Source organism: Pan paniscus, chromosome 4, assembly GCF_029289425.2.
Source record: "Pan paniscus chromosome 4, NHGRI_mPanPan1-v2.0_pri, whole genome shotgun sequence".
Classification (NCBI taxonomy): Eukaryota; Metazoa; Chordata; class Mammalia; order Primates; family Hominidae; genus Pan; species Pan paniscus.
Window position 1 is genome coordinate 2,343,436 of NC_073253.2, and position 13,847 is coordinate 2,357,282.

Below are 13,847 nucleotides of genomic sequence, written 5' to 3' on the forward strand. Positions count from 1 at the left end.
AGGCCTTGGAGGCCCGCCAGTTGCACCAGTGTGCTCTGGATGTGAGACATGCAGTCAATGACTGTTTTGGAGCTTTAAGGTTTAATGTCTGCCCTGCTGGGTTTCAGACTTGTATGGGGCCTGTTGCTCCTTTCTTTTGGCCAATTTCTCCTTCTTGGAATGGGAATGTTTACCCAATACCTATGCCACCACTGTATCTGGAAGTAAGTAACTTGTTTTGGATCTTACAGCTCATAGGTCAGGAATGAACTTGCCTTGAGTCTCAGATGAGGATCTGGACTTGGATTGAGTTGATGCTGAATGAGTTAAGACTTTTGGGGACTGTTGGGAAAGGGGAATCATATTTTGCAATGTGAGAAGGATATGAGATTTGGGGGACCAGAGATGTAATGATATGGTTTGGATGTGTTGTCCCTCCAAATCTCCTGTTGAAATGTGATCTCCAGTGTTGGGGATGGGGCCTGCTGGGAGGTGACTGGGTCATGGAGTGAATCCCTCAAGAACGGCTTGGTGCCGTCCTCACAGTAGTGAGTTCACGTGAGATCTGGTTGTTAGAGTCTGCGACCTTCCCTCTCTCTCATGCTCCCTTTCTCACCATGTGACACACTGGCTCCCCTTCTCCATGAGTAAAAGCTCCTGGAGGCCTCCCCAGAAGCTGAGCAGAGCAGGTGTCATGCGGAACCGTGAGCCAATTAAACCTATTTTCTTTATAAATTACCCAGCCGCAGGTACTTCTTTATAGCAATGCAAGATGGACTAACACACTGTCCCTACTGTCCCAACTGTAAAACTGGGATAGTGATGCTACCTGCTCCATAGGATTACTGTGAGGATTAAACAATAGAAATACAGCTCTTGACATAAGGCTGACACACCATGGGTGCTCAGAGACTTTGGATGATGAGTGTTTTCCATGGACGGTGCAGGAGGAGCTTGAATAGAAATGAACGACCAGAGCCAGAAGCCCCTGCTCTCCTCGCCAGCAGAGAACTTCATTGCTGACACTGAGTCCACAGGACCTGCATTCCCTACGAGGCCCCAGCCTGCCCTCATTTCCCTAAGCTTCCCTGTTGGGCTCCGTGTGAAACCCTCCTTTTACAAACAGTGGCTTCTCTGAGTGCTGCTGAGGAATGGACCCCAGGCTCTGTGAGGAGCTTTGCAGAGGGCTTGGGCTGCTTTCTGGGAGTCTTGGTTGTGCTCCTTTGTTGAGGTCATGGGACCCACCATTAAACACACTTAGGGCCTTCCATAAAGCTACATTTGTTCATTGGTAATGAAGGGTTCAGAAACTACCCTGAGATGCTCTTCCCGGGCCTTCCATGCTGAGTCGAACTTTCTTCATTTATCCAAGTGAGGCTTGCATCGTAAAGATGCAACTCTGCTCACAAAATAGACAAGAAGATGGGGCCCTCACCCAGGGATGCCGTGGCAATGTCTGCATGTGCAAAGGTGGCACAGACATCTGTGCCATGGGTGAGGGGTGGCCTGGGCAGGCATTGGCACTGCATCTGGAGTTCTGACTTTTTAAGCAATTCCTTGGAGGTCCTTGAATGCATGCTGTTCCTAAGCATCTGTCTGGTAAGCTGGGCTCCACAGGAGTCCACATTATCGTCTTGGCTGTCAGTGAACCCAAGTTTGAATGAATTTCATTTTGGTCATGCTCTTCAGCAAAGAAATGCACGTTGAGTCCTATGGGGGATAAATGGGTGTGAGGGAAAGAGCCCTCCCAAGCCACCATGGCCTTCTGTTTGGGAAAAGGCTGCGAGTGCCGGGAAGCCAGTGGACAAGGCCCAGGCTGGCGGAAGGCAGAGCTGGGATTAGGGCTATCTTCCTGATTCTGCCCTTGTGAGGCCTTGAGGGCTAAGCCAAGAGAAACTTCTCACCAGAGCTGGGCTGAGGTTTTCTGCGAGAAATGTAGCCACAAACATCTCTTATTTATGGTGATGTTAGATGCTTTCTTACGACTTTTATTAGAGCAGTGGGCACCTGCTGCCACCAAGCAGGAAGCCATGGGCTCTTACTCCTGTGCTGGCCCCAGGCTGGGGAGAGCTGGAGGACAGCAACTGTGGAGCAGGGTGGAGGGGATGGGGCGGCTGTGCTGATGGGACTCCAGGCACATTCTTCTGGCAGGTCCAAGGCTGTGGGGGTGGGGAGGAGACCCCTTCTTCCCTAGACACCTTCCCACCCACCCACCATGTGATCCCAGCACCCATCCTTGGTGAGAACTCTGAGGGCAGGGTCTGCTCACAGGGGCAGCACAGCTTGCTGGCCTTGCCTCCACTCAGCTCTCAGCAGCGCCGACTGCTGCAGGACCTTCTGTAAAGATCACCAAGCTCCTCTCTTCCTAGCTGCCTGGGGTGGTAGGCCTCGGCATGGCAGCTTGGTGTGTTTGTGACCAAGGGAGGTCTCGTCCCCTCCTGGTCCCAGGGACCCTGGCCTGGGAGGAGGTGACCTGGCAGCCTGGCCCCTTTGCCTGTCAGTGTTCAGATCGGATCCACCACAGCATGGGGTCTGGGGTTCTGACTTTTCTCTCCAAACAGCCTCACACATGCACTACACTTTTCTGCCCCATTAGCCAGTGTTTAGAGTAAGGACTTTGTCCAGCAAATCCTGAGCCCCTCTGGCTTCTGGAAAGATTCATCATCGTGCTGTCATGAGCCCTGCCAGGCCCCAGATGGATGGACAGGAGCCCCTTTTCCATGCATGTTCATGGCCTCCTCATCCTGCTGCTGTTCATGGACAGCCCAGAGCACTGTCCCAGGCACTTGAATGAGGGACACCAGCACCTGGGCGGTCCTGCCGAGCTGCCGGGCTGTTTCCTTTGGGGTCAGCCTGCAGAGTGAGTATTCACTGCCCCAGTTCAGGCAGCTCCAGGTCTCCCTAGTTCAGGCAATTTTATTATAATAACTTTGCAATTTATGAATTTCCACAATTTATACTTAATCATAAATTTATGAAACCATACTACATGTAATAATATGTAGTCACACATAATATATGTTGATCAATACCCTAAACCTAAGTTAACTCTCTGCAAGGTACATTTCAACAACCTGCTGCTGAGTGGGTATCGAAAACAGGAAGACGATTTGCCAAACGATTCCTCTTAGTCCTGAAACCATCAGAGTTTTAGGACTAAAACTCTTGCATTGACTTGCATTTTAGGACTAAAACTCTTACATTTACCTTTAAGAGTGCACTGTTCTCATCAGGTTGAAACGACTTAGAGTGCCTTACTTATTTTAGAACATCATCCTCCTAGTTTTTCAGAGAAATATGACTAATTTTTATACGAACACTAATTTGTGGATTTGTAAGTGTTTAAAAAGCAATATGTATTGCTCTTTAACTCATTGTGGAAAGCAGTTAGGCAAATTCCAAAAGAACTTAGAACAGTATTACCATTTAACCCAGCAATCTTATTATTGGGTATATACCCAACAGAATATAAATCCTTCTACCATAAGGGCACATGCAGGCATAAGTTCACTGCAGCACTATTCACAACAGCAAAGACATGGAATCAATCTAAATGCCCATCAGTGGTAGACTGGATAAAGAAAATGTGGTACCTACACACCATGGAATACTACGCAGCCATAAAAAAGAATGCAATCATGTCCTTTGCAGCAACATGGAGGGAACTGGAGGCCATCATGCTCAGTGAACTAACACAGGAACAGAAGATCAAATACCACGTTATCAGTTATATGTGGGAGCTAGAAAGGAAGTACACATTTATGCAAAGAGGGAAGCAACAGACACTGGGGCCTCCTGGAGGGTAGAGAGAGAGAAGAGGTTGAGGGTGGAAAAACTACCTGTTTGTTGGGTACTATGCTAATTACCTGGATGATGAAATAATCTGCACACTTAACCCCTGAGACACACAATTTACCCATATAACAAACCTGCACATGTACCCCTTAGCCTAAAATAAAAGTTAAAAAAATAAAAGTAAAAAACATGTAAACAGATATTTCAGTGTAAAGGACTTGGACTTCTATTGTAAAATTTATCTCTGTTTCTTTCTTTTAATTCTATTATTAATATAATTTTTAACTTAATTTTTAGATTGCTCGTTGCTAGTATATAAAACTACAATTAAGTTTTATATGCTGTTCTTGTATCTTGTGGCCTCATTGAACTTATCTATTAGTTCTAGTAGATTTTTAGTGAATACTTTACAAATATAAAGGATTATTTAATCTGCAATAAGATACACTTTACTTCTTAAAAAAAGCAATATATACCTTTTTTCTATTAAAAATATGTTCCCTAAAGTTGAAACTGTGCTAGTGAGCAATTGCTCACTAAGCTGATGGGCAGGGTCAGCGAAGGTCAAAGCTCTGGCTGGGTCCCCTACACTGGGTCTGCCCCTGTCTTCCTGGTATGTAGGAGATGGGGACAGAATTTGTGCTTTTAGTTTGTCTGGGTCAGAAGGAGCTGCACTGAGGAGGCCCCTTCCATTCAGATAGGATGCAGATCACAGTATCATGGGCTGCCAGCCCGATGCTGTGATTGATGAAATTTGGGGGCTAGGGGGATCTCCCTGTGTCTCACACCAGGCCAGGACGAGACTGTGGTTGTTGCATCAGTGGTCCCCAGCGAACCACACCTCCAGGATCCAGGCCCTCCTGATCCCCTCTCTCGGACTCTGGGTTTGGCAGGTGCCTCACTTTGGATAGAGGGTCATCAGTGAACAGAACACAGGGAGAGGCTGGCTGGGGCCTGCACTCTGGACCTTGACCTCTGAGAGTGCCCTGGGCTGCCGTGCAGGGCCTAGGCTGCCTCCAGGGTCCGGCCAGCCCCAGAGCCTGACTAATGTCATCCTACCTGACCACGTGAGGCAGCCTGAGAGAAGCCAGCAGAAGAGTGGCCCAGACAACTCCCTGAATCATATGGGAGAAACGTGCTTTGCTTTGATCCAAGTTCAAAGTTCTGGGGTGGTTGTTGCTGCAGGAATAGATAACGGAAGTGGCCAACGTCAGAACTGAGTGTGTTTCAGTAAGATCTGCTGAATTCAGGGTTCAATGGCATTTTACGGCCACTAGATAGGATAAATGCATTGAAAAATCTGAATAACATTGCAACAATCCTCTGAATGTGACCGAATAAAGTCCATATTGGCTGGTTTTTATATAGCCTTGACTACAAATCATAATAGGCAAAGAAAATTATGACTGCCATGTCAGTGTTTTGGGAGTGGCTGAGTCAGTCTTTTCATCTTCAGCCGCTGGAGCTGGAAGAATTCTGCAGGCTTTGCTGCATCAGGAAGGGCAAAGACCTGTCACAGCTGGATCTGATTTGTAGCCAATGGACGAGCAAGCCTTTGTCCACATCATGTATTCATAGGTTGTCGATAACAACATTGTTTTAAAGATGATGATTTTTTTTTTCTGTTTCTTTCCCTGAAAACAATGTTAATTAAAACCAGAGGTATTAAAAATATCTATTTGTTATATATTTCAATCTGCTACCAAGCTGAGGGATGAGATGAAAACTCTTCAGTTTTTGGCAGTTTTTAAGGCTTAGAGATTATGGTTTGATATAGTTTGGTTCCGTGTCTCCACTCAAATCTCATCTTGAATTGTAATCCCCACAATGTGTCAAGGAAGAGCCTAGTGGGACCTGATTGGATCATGGGGGTGGTTTCCTTCATGCTGTCCTTGTGATAATGGGGGAGTTCTCAGGAGATCTGATGGTTTTAAAAGTGGCACTTACCCCTTCTCTGTCTCTCTTTCTCCTGTCGCCTTGTGAAGAAGGTGCTGGGCGTGGTGGCTCACACTTGTAATCTCAGCACTTTGGGAGGCCGGGGCAGGTGGATCACCTGAGGTCAGGAGTTTGAGACCAGCCTGGCCAACATGGTGAAACCCCGTTTCTACTCGAAATATAAATAATTAGCCAGGCACGGTGGTGCACGTCCGTAGTCCCAGCTAGTTGGGAGGCTGAGGCAGGAGAATCTCTTGAACCCAGGAGACAGAGGTTGCAGTGAGCCGAGACTGTACCTTTGCACTCCAGCCTGGGCAACAGAGCTAGACTCCGTCTCAAAAAAAAAAGAAAAAAGAAGATGGCTTCTTCCCCTTTGCCTTCTGTCATGATTCTAAGTTTCCCAAGGCCTCCCAATCCATGTGGAACTGTGAGTGAATTAAAACTCTTTTGTTTATAAATTACCCAGTCTCTTTATAGCAGTGTGAGAACTAATACATAGTCCATCAGCTTCTATCCTTGTAATTGATACAAAAATTATACAGTTAAGCTGCTAATTTATTTGCATTTTTTTAACTCCAACCCGATTAATTCAACTGAAACAAAAGTCCATTGTAAAAAGCCCACTGAAGATGAGAAGTAAATTAATTGTCAGGAACTTTAAATCATAAGCATTTTTTTCTGAGTTATTAATTATAAAATTCTAACACAAGGGTGATAAATCCAGGGTTCTGGGATGCTGAGTGAGGCAGCTGTAATCTGTGTGGCAGAAACCTAAGAGGAGGACCCGCACAGGGACAGATGGCACCCTGAGAACTGCTGAGGGGCCTCCTGGAGTCTTTGGCTGAGGTCTGACCTGCACGTGAGTGTGAGGAAACAATTACACTCTGGAGAATGAGGCTGGAGAAAAACCATCACCAAAAGCACTTGTTCAGAAAAATCCCTAAAATTTACACAGGACCAGCAAAAGTTTGTGTTCCTGAAAGCCACTGGAAAGTTCTCTTAATGGAAGGGACATTGGATAGAGCCCTTAGAAAGGTGTTCCCCCAGCAAGGGGGAAAAATTAGCCTTATGCTAATGGCTCTTCTAGACCAACCGTAAGAAAGCATTAAAGCAAAGCTCAAAGAATAAAACTGATGCTAGATACCTCCACCTAAGAGGAAAAAAAAAAAGGAACTCTAAACCTAAACCATTAAAAAAAGTAATTAAAATAATTTTAGAAAATCGACACTAACAATGTAAAAGTCCCATGCCTGGAGTTTAATTACAAAATGCTAAATATGTGAAAGAACAGAAAACTATATTAAAATAGCTGTAACTAAGAGATAAATCAGTAAATAGAAACAGACTGAGAAATGACAGAGATGATGGACATAAAGGACCTTAAAATAACGATAATAAATATGCCACCAATGTTTGCAAAATCAGGGGAAAACATGAGGAAACTAGTTCCAGAAGCTAGAGGAAAACATATAACATATATGTCACCTTATTAAGTGAGATACGTAAGTTACAAAAGAAGTTTCAAGTATACCATCTAGAAATAAAAATTACAATACCTGAAATAAAATACACAGAACGGGGCTAATGGCAGAGTCGTAACAAGTATTCTTAGCAGAAGGAAAGGTTAGTGAACTTTAAAACAGCAGGAGAAAGTATTTTTACTGGGAAAGGATGAAAGGAGCCTCAGTGAACTGCGGGAAAATATTTCATAGCTTAAAATGCATGCAAGATTGTAAGATTGTGGGAGGATCACAAAACACTTAAAAATTATGGCTGCAAATTTTCCAAATAGGAGAAAATATAAACCCACAGATGACAGAAGCTCAGTAAACATCAAACAAAATAAACTACACTTAGTCACATTATAACCAGATTGCTGAACAAGTGACGAAGAGTTCATTTTTAAAGCAGCCAGATGAAAGAGATGCATTATGTACAGAAAATCCATGGTAAAAATGACAGCCACAAAACACACAAGCCAGAAGACAGTGGGACAGTTCTTTCCAGTTTTGAAAGAAAAATAAATTGTCAGCTTAGAATTTTAAAGCAAAGTTTATGTCAAAAATGAAGGTGATACATTGCAAATGTGTAAAACAACATCACAAAACTGTTAGGGAGAAAAAAAGGCTGACCTAAGTAACTTTGGAAATGAGTCATGTCTATAAGGCTAAATGCAAAATAAACTGTACATAAGCACTGTCCTCTAGTTGATAAAGTTTGCTCCAAGAGGGTTACAAGTCAACAATTCTGATGCTGCTACCCATGTATGCAAGAATTTAACAATCCAGTAAATGGATGGCAGATGATCAGAGCCAGGTTTCTTACTGTTGGAGTGGGAGTTTACGAATAGGCAAGGGAGGAATAGGCTGGAATAGATGACCATGTGGCATCTGTTAGAGTTATAGACATCAGTATAAACTCATGTTTAGATTGGCATAAATATGGTTATGTATAGCGATATTTACAGTTATGGGACTATAAATGGGTTAGTATCTGCATGAATATTTCCCTTCTCTGTCAGGTGAGAGGGGCCTGGAGCAATGGTAACCCAGTGGCAAGGAACATGCCTAAGCCTGGATCTTTATTTATAACACCATTCTCCAGTAAAAGGAACCAAGGCTTCTTGGAGAAATGGCTGATTGGAGAGCTGGAGCACAAAATATACAGGATGAGCCTGGAGCATCTTCTAATGCCAGAAAGTAAAAAAGTGCTCAAAACAAACAAACAAACCAAAAACCACCCACAATGATGGTGGTATGTCAAAAGAACATAGGAACCAACTGCAAGAGCTCCCAAAGACCACCCACAATGATAGTTGTATGTCAGAAGGACACAGGAACCAACTGCAAGAGCCCCCGAAGACCACCCACAATGATGGTTTTATGTCAGAAGGATACAGGAACCAACTGCAAGAGCTCCCGAAGACCACCCACAATGATAGTTGTATGTCAGAAGGACACAGGAACCAACTGTAAGAGCTCCTGAAGACCACCCACAATGATGGTTTTATGTCAGAAGGACACAGGAACCAACTGCAAGAGCCCCCGAAGACCACCCACAATGATGGTTGTATGTCAGAAGGATACAGGAACCAACTGCAAGAGCTCCCAAAGACCACCCACAATGATGGTTGTGTGTCAGAAGGACACAAGAACCAACTGTAAGAGCTCCTGAAGACCACCCACAATGATGGTTTTATGTCAGAAGGATACAGGAACCAGCTGCAAGAGCTCCCGAAGACCACCCACAATGATGGTTTTATGTCAGAAGGACACAGGAACCAACTGCAAGAGCTCCCGAAGACCACCCACAATGATGGTTGTGTGTCAGAAGGATACAGGAACCAACTGCAAGAGCTCCCGAAGACCACCCACAATGATGGTTGTGTGTCAGAAGGACACAGGAACCAACTGTAAGAGCTCCTGAAGACCACCCACAGTGATGGTTTTATGTCAGAAGGATACAGGAACCAGCTGCAAGGGCTCCCGAAGACTAAAGAGCAAAATGAAGAACAGGGTGTTCATTCTGAGAGCAAGGAAACAAATTCAATTGTAACCCAAAGGAGCAGTCATCGCTCGCATCCTTGCACATCCACTGATCCTGATTCTTCTTCCTACTCAAGGGCAACTCTCAATGTATCCAGCGTTTCCTCTCTACTCTCTCTCGTTCTCTGTGTGTGTACCTCACCTCTGCTACTCTATCCTCCAATTTCTAGCTGTGAAACTCTCATCTCCACATTCTCAGTCCATACTGATATCAGCAAATGACTGGATCAATAAGTAAATAGGGGAAAAGAGGCAAACCTCCCTTTCAGAATTCAAATAACTAACATAGCTACTTTCCCTTCATGGAGATGAAGCGTAACTCCCGCATCCTTCCATGTGAGCTGCGCATAGTGACCTCCTTCCAGAGACTATGGCATGGAAAGGGTAAAAAAAGATGAATTTTGGCTGGGCGCTGTGGCTCACGCCTGTAATCTCAGCACTTTGGGAGGCCGAGGTGGGCGGATCATGAGGTCAGGAGATTGGGACCATCCTGGCTAACACGGTGAAACCTCATCTCCATTAAAAATACGAAAAACTAGCCGGGTGTAGTGGCTTACGTCTGTAGTCCTAGCTACTTGGGAGGCTGAGGCAGGAGAATCGCTTGAACCCGGGAGGTGAAAGTTGCAGTGAGCCGAGATCTTGCCACTGCACTCCAGCCTGGGCAACAGAGGGAGACTCTGTCTCAAAAACAAAATAAAATAAAATAAAATAAAATAAATAAATAAATAAGATGAATTTTATAACAGAGAAACCTGACAAGCACCACCTCAGCCAGGTGAGGGAGGTCAACTTGAACAGTGACAAGTCACCGGAAGAGTATGGATGCCAGAGATGGCGTGACGGAAATGGCAACTTACCTCTGTGGACGTCCCTTCAAAAACACATAACCCAGTTTAATTATGAAAACAAAATAAAATACCTGACCAGTGCTCCCGAAAACCATCAAGGTCATCAAAAACAAGTAGAGTTAGGGAAATTTTCACAGCCAAGAGAAGCCCAAGGAGACATAATAAGTAAATGTAATATGATATCCTGAATAGGAGCCTGAAACAGCTGAAAGAGGTGAGGTAAAAACTAAGGAAATCTAAGTAAAGTGTGGACTTTTGTTAATGATAATATTCATCAATATTGTTTTATTAGTTATAACAAATGTGCCATACCAAACTAAGATGTTACTAATATGAGAAGCCTGTGTGAGGTATATTAGAATTCTCTACACTATCTTCATAATGTTTTCTGTCTGAATTTGTCCTCAGAGAAAATGTTTTTTTAAAAATGAAGGAGATTTTAACTTCCTGACAAACAGAAATAACATGGACTAGATAGACTTTTTCTTACACTTTAGAAAAAAACAAAGCAGACAAAACATATAAAATAGAAGTTTCAACAAACATCAAGCAATGAAGACCATGGATGCTGACAGATGGGAGACAAAGGTGGTGAGCCCTGTAGGGGCCTGAGCGGCTCCTTGGAGGGCATTCCCACAGTGCGGTGCAGGGAGGGGTACCCTGGCAGAGGTGAAGATGAGGGTTTAGCAACTAGAAATAGGAGGACAGAGTAGCAGAGATGAGGTACACACATAAAGAGAGAGAGAGGGAGAGAGAAGAGAGGAAACATCCAGGAGATACCGAATCACCGCTGAGTAGAAAGGTGATAATGATGAATGAACGTGTAAGAACACGAGTGAAGGCTGGGGAAAGAACCACCCAGAGGGTGGAGGAACGATTCTTGGAGCTCGCACAGTGCCTGTTCCCCGAGCCAGAGAGAAAAACCTTCTTCACAGGACACTGAGTAGGGTCCTCAGTGTGGTGTACTCACACCTGTAGCAGGAAATAGACTAAGCACTGCTCCAATCCTGCCTAACAAATCTCAAAAGAAGACCCAAAAGGATACAACGTTTAAATAAATTTAATGTGGTCTCAGAACAATGTCCAGGAGTATTTATAGCAGCAATACAGAAATATTCAGCATCCAACAAGCTAAAACTCACAGTATCTGACATCTAATAAAAAAATGACCAGGCATGCAAAGAAGCAGAAAAATATAACTCAGGAGAAGGGTTAATTGTTTGAAACCAACACAGAACAGACTCAGAGTTAGAATTAGCAGATGAGGATATCAAGCAGTTATAACTGGATTCCTTTTGTTCAAAAAGTCAAGTAGAAATATAGATGATATAAAGAAAGACCCACATAAATCTTCCAGACTTGAAAGATACAATTTCTAAGATGAAAAATATATGGAGATGGGATCAACAACAGACTAGACATTTCAGAAGAAAAGATTAGTGAGTTTGAAGATAGTAATTTAAGCTAGCTGAATTAAAACAAAGTCAATTAAAAAGACAATAGTGAACAGAGCACCTGTGAATTCTGGAACAAATTCAAGTAGCCAAATATACATGTAATTGAAATTCATGAAGAAGAAAGGAACTGGGGCCAGAAAAAGTATTTAAGAAATTATCCACCAAAGTTTCCATTTGTAAAGAAAATTATAAACATACAGTTCTAAGAAGATCAACAGACACCAATCACAAGAAACATGAGAACTACAAGGCACATCAAAATCAAAATGCTCAATAGTAGTGATAAAGAGAAAATTTTAAAAGCAGCCAATAACAACAAAAATATACATTTTGTAGAAAGAAATCAAGATAAGGATGACTGCAAATTTCTCACTGGAAGCAATGCAAGCGAGAAGATAGTGAAACAACATATTTGAAGTTCTGGAAAAAGAATAAATCGATCTAGAATTCTATATCAAACAATTATATCTTTCAAAAACAAAGGTGAGGCTGGGCACGGTGGCTCACGCCTGTAATCCCAGACCCTTGGAAGGCCAAGGTAGAGGGTCACTTGAGCTCAGTAGTTCGAGACCAGCGCGAGCAACATAGAGAGACTTCATCTCTACCCAAAATCAACAAAAAGCCAACCAGACAAACAAAAACCCAAAGGTGGAATACAATTTCAGACATACAAAAGTTGAAAATATTCACCACCATCAGACTTAAAATGCAAAAAATGTTAAGGTAATTCTTCAGACAGTAGAAAGTGATACTGGATGGCAACATGAATGGGATGAAGTGTGCTGGGAATGGTAACTATATGGATAAGTATGTAAGCTCTTTTCCTATTATTTAAATCTTTTAGAAGAATGATTGGCTATGTAAGCCAAAATAACGACAAGTATGGGTTTATTACTCTTATATATATGAATAAAATGTATGAAAACAATTGAACAAAGTTTAGAAGGTGAGAAGTGAAAGGATATTATCATAAGATTTGTATATTATACATTAAGTGGCATAACATCACTTCAGGGTAGACTGAATAAGGTAAACTCTATACTACAAATCCTAATGACCAAAACAACAACAATAGCAACAAAATATTAAAAGCAATAAATAACAAAAAAACCAAGGAGGAAAAAATGAATCACTAAACATTTAATTAATCCAAAAAAGGCAAAAGAGAACCCAAAACAAATGAAATAGAGGAAAAATTAAGAGAGTCTCTAAAAAGTTCATGAAAAATATGTACTATAAAAGAACTATGCATGGATTTCAATTTTTTTTTGCACCAAAATAACCTTGTGCTAACTTGCTGTCACGTGTCTGAACAGGATCTAGTCTGAGGCACTAAGAAGGGTAAGAGATCAGTTTGAAAAGAACCCCTATCAGAGCAACATAATTTCTGCTAAAGTTCTGTTCTTGAACCAAAAGCAAACATCAAATTTATGGTGAAGTTTGGGTGGGAGAATGGTGAAATCATTGCTGCTTTACAAAAAAATTATGGAGAAAAAGCCTCAAAGAAATCAGCAGCTTACAAATGAATTAATTCATCTTAAGAAAAAATGAGATGATGTTGAAGATGAAGTCTGCAGTGGCAGACCATCCACATTAATTTGTGAGGAAAAATATTATCTTGTTTGTGCCTTAACTGAAGGAGACCAACAATTAACAACACAAATAATAGCCAACACTATCACCATCTCAGTTGGGTTGGTTTACACAATTCTGACCAAAAAATTAAAGTGAGCAAACTTTCTACTTAATGGGTGCCAAAATCGTTGTGCCTAGATCAGTTGCAGACAAGAACAGGACTTTCAGTGGAAATCTCAAACAAGTGAGATCAAGATGCTGAGGCACTTTGAAGAATTAGAATAGGAGATGAGCCATGGCTTTACCAGTACCATCCTGAAGACAAAGCACAATCAGAGCAATGGCTACCAAGAGGAGGAAGCAGTCCAGTCAAAAGAGGACCAGTCAAAAGAGCACAGGCCATGGCAACAGTTTTTTGGAATGCTTGAGGCATTTTGCTTTCTGACTTTCTGGAGGGCCAAAGAATGGACATCTGTTTATTGTGAGAGTTTTGAGAAAGTTAGCTAAAGCTTTAGCAGGAAAACGCCTGTGACAATTTCACCAGACAGTCTTTCTTCACCACAACAATGCTCTTGCTCATTCTTCTCAACAAACTGTTAATGGCTGTTGTAATACCTCAGTTCTTCTTAGTTTAAAAGAATTTAAACGAGAGACACACAGCAAAGGAGGTGCAACATAGAGTAATTTATTGCAAAGGAGAAGGAATATTTTGA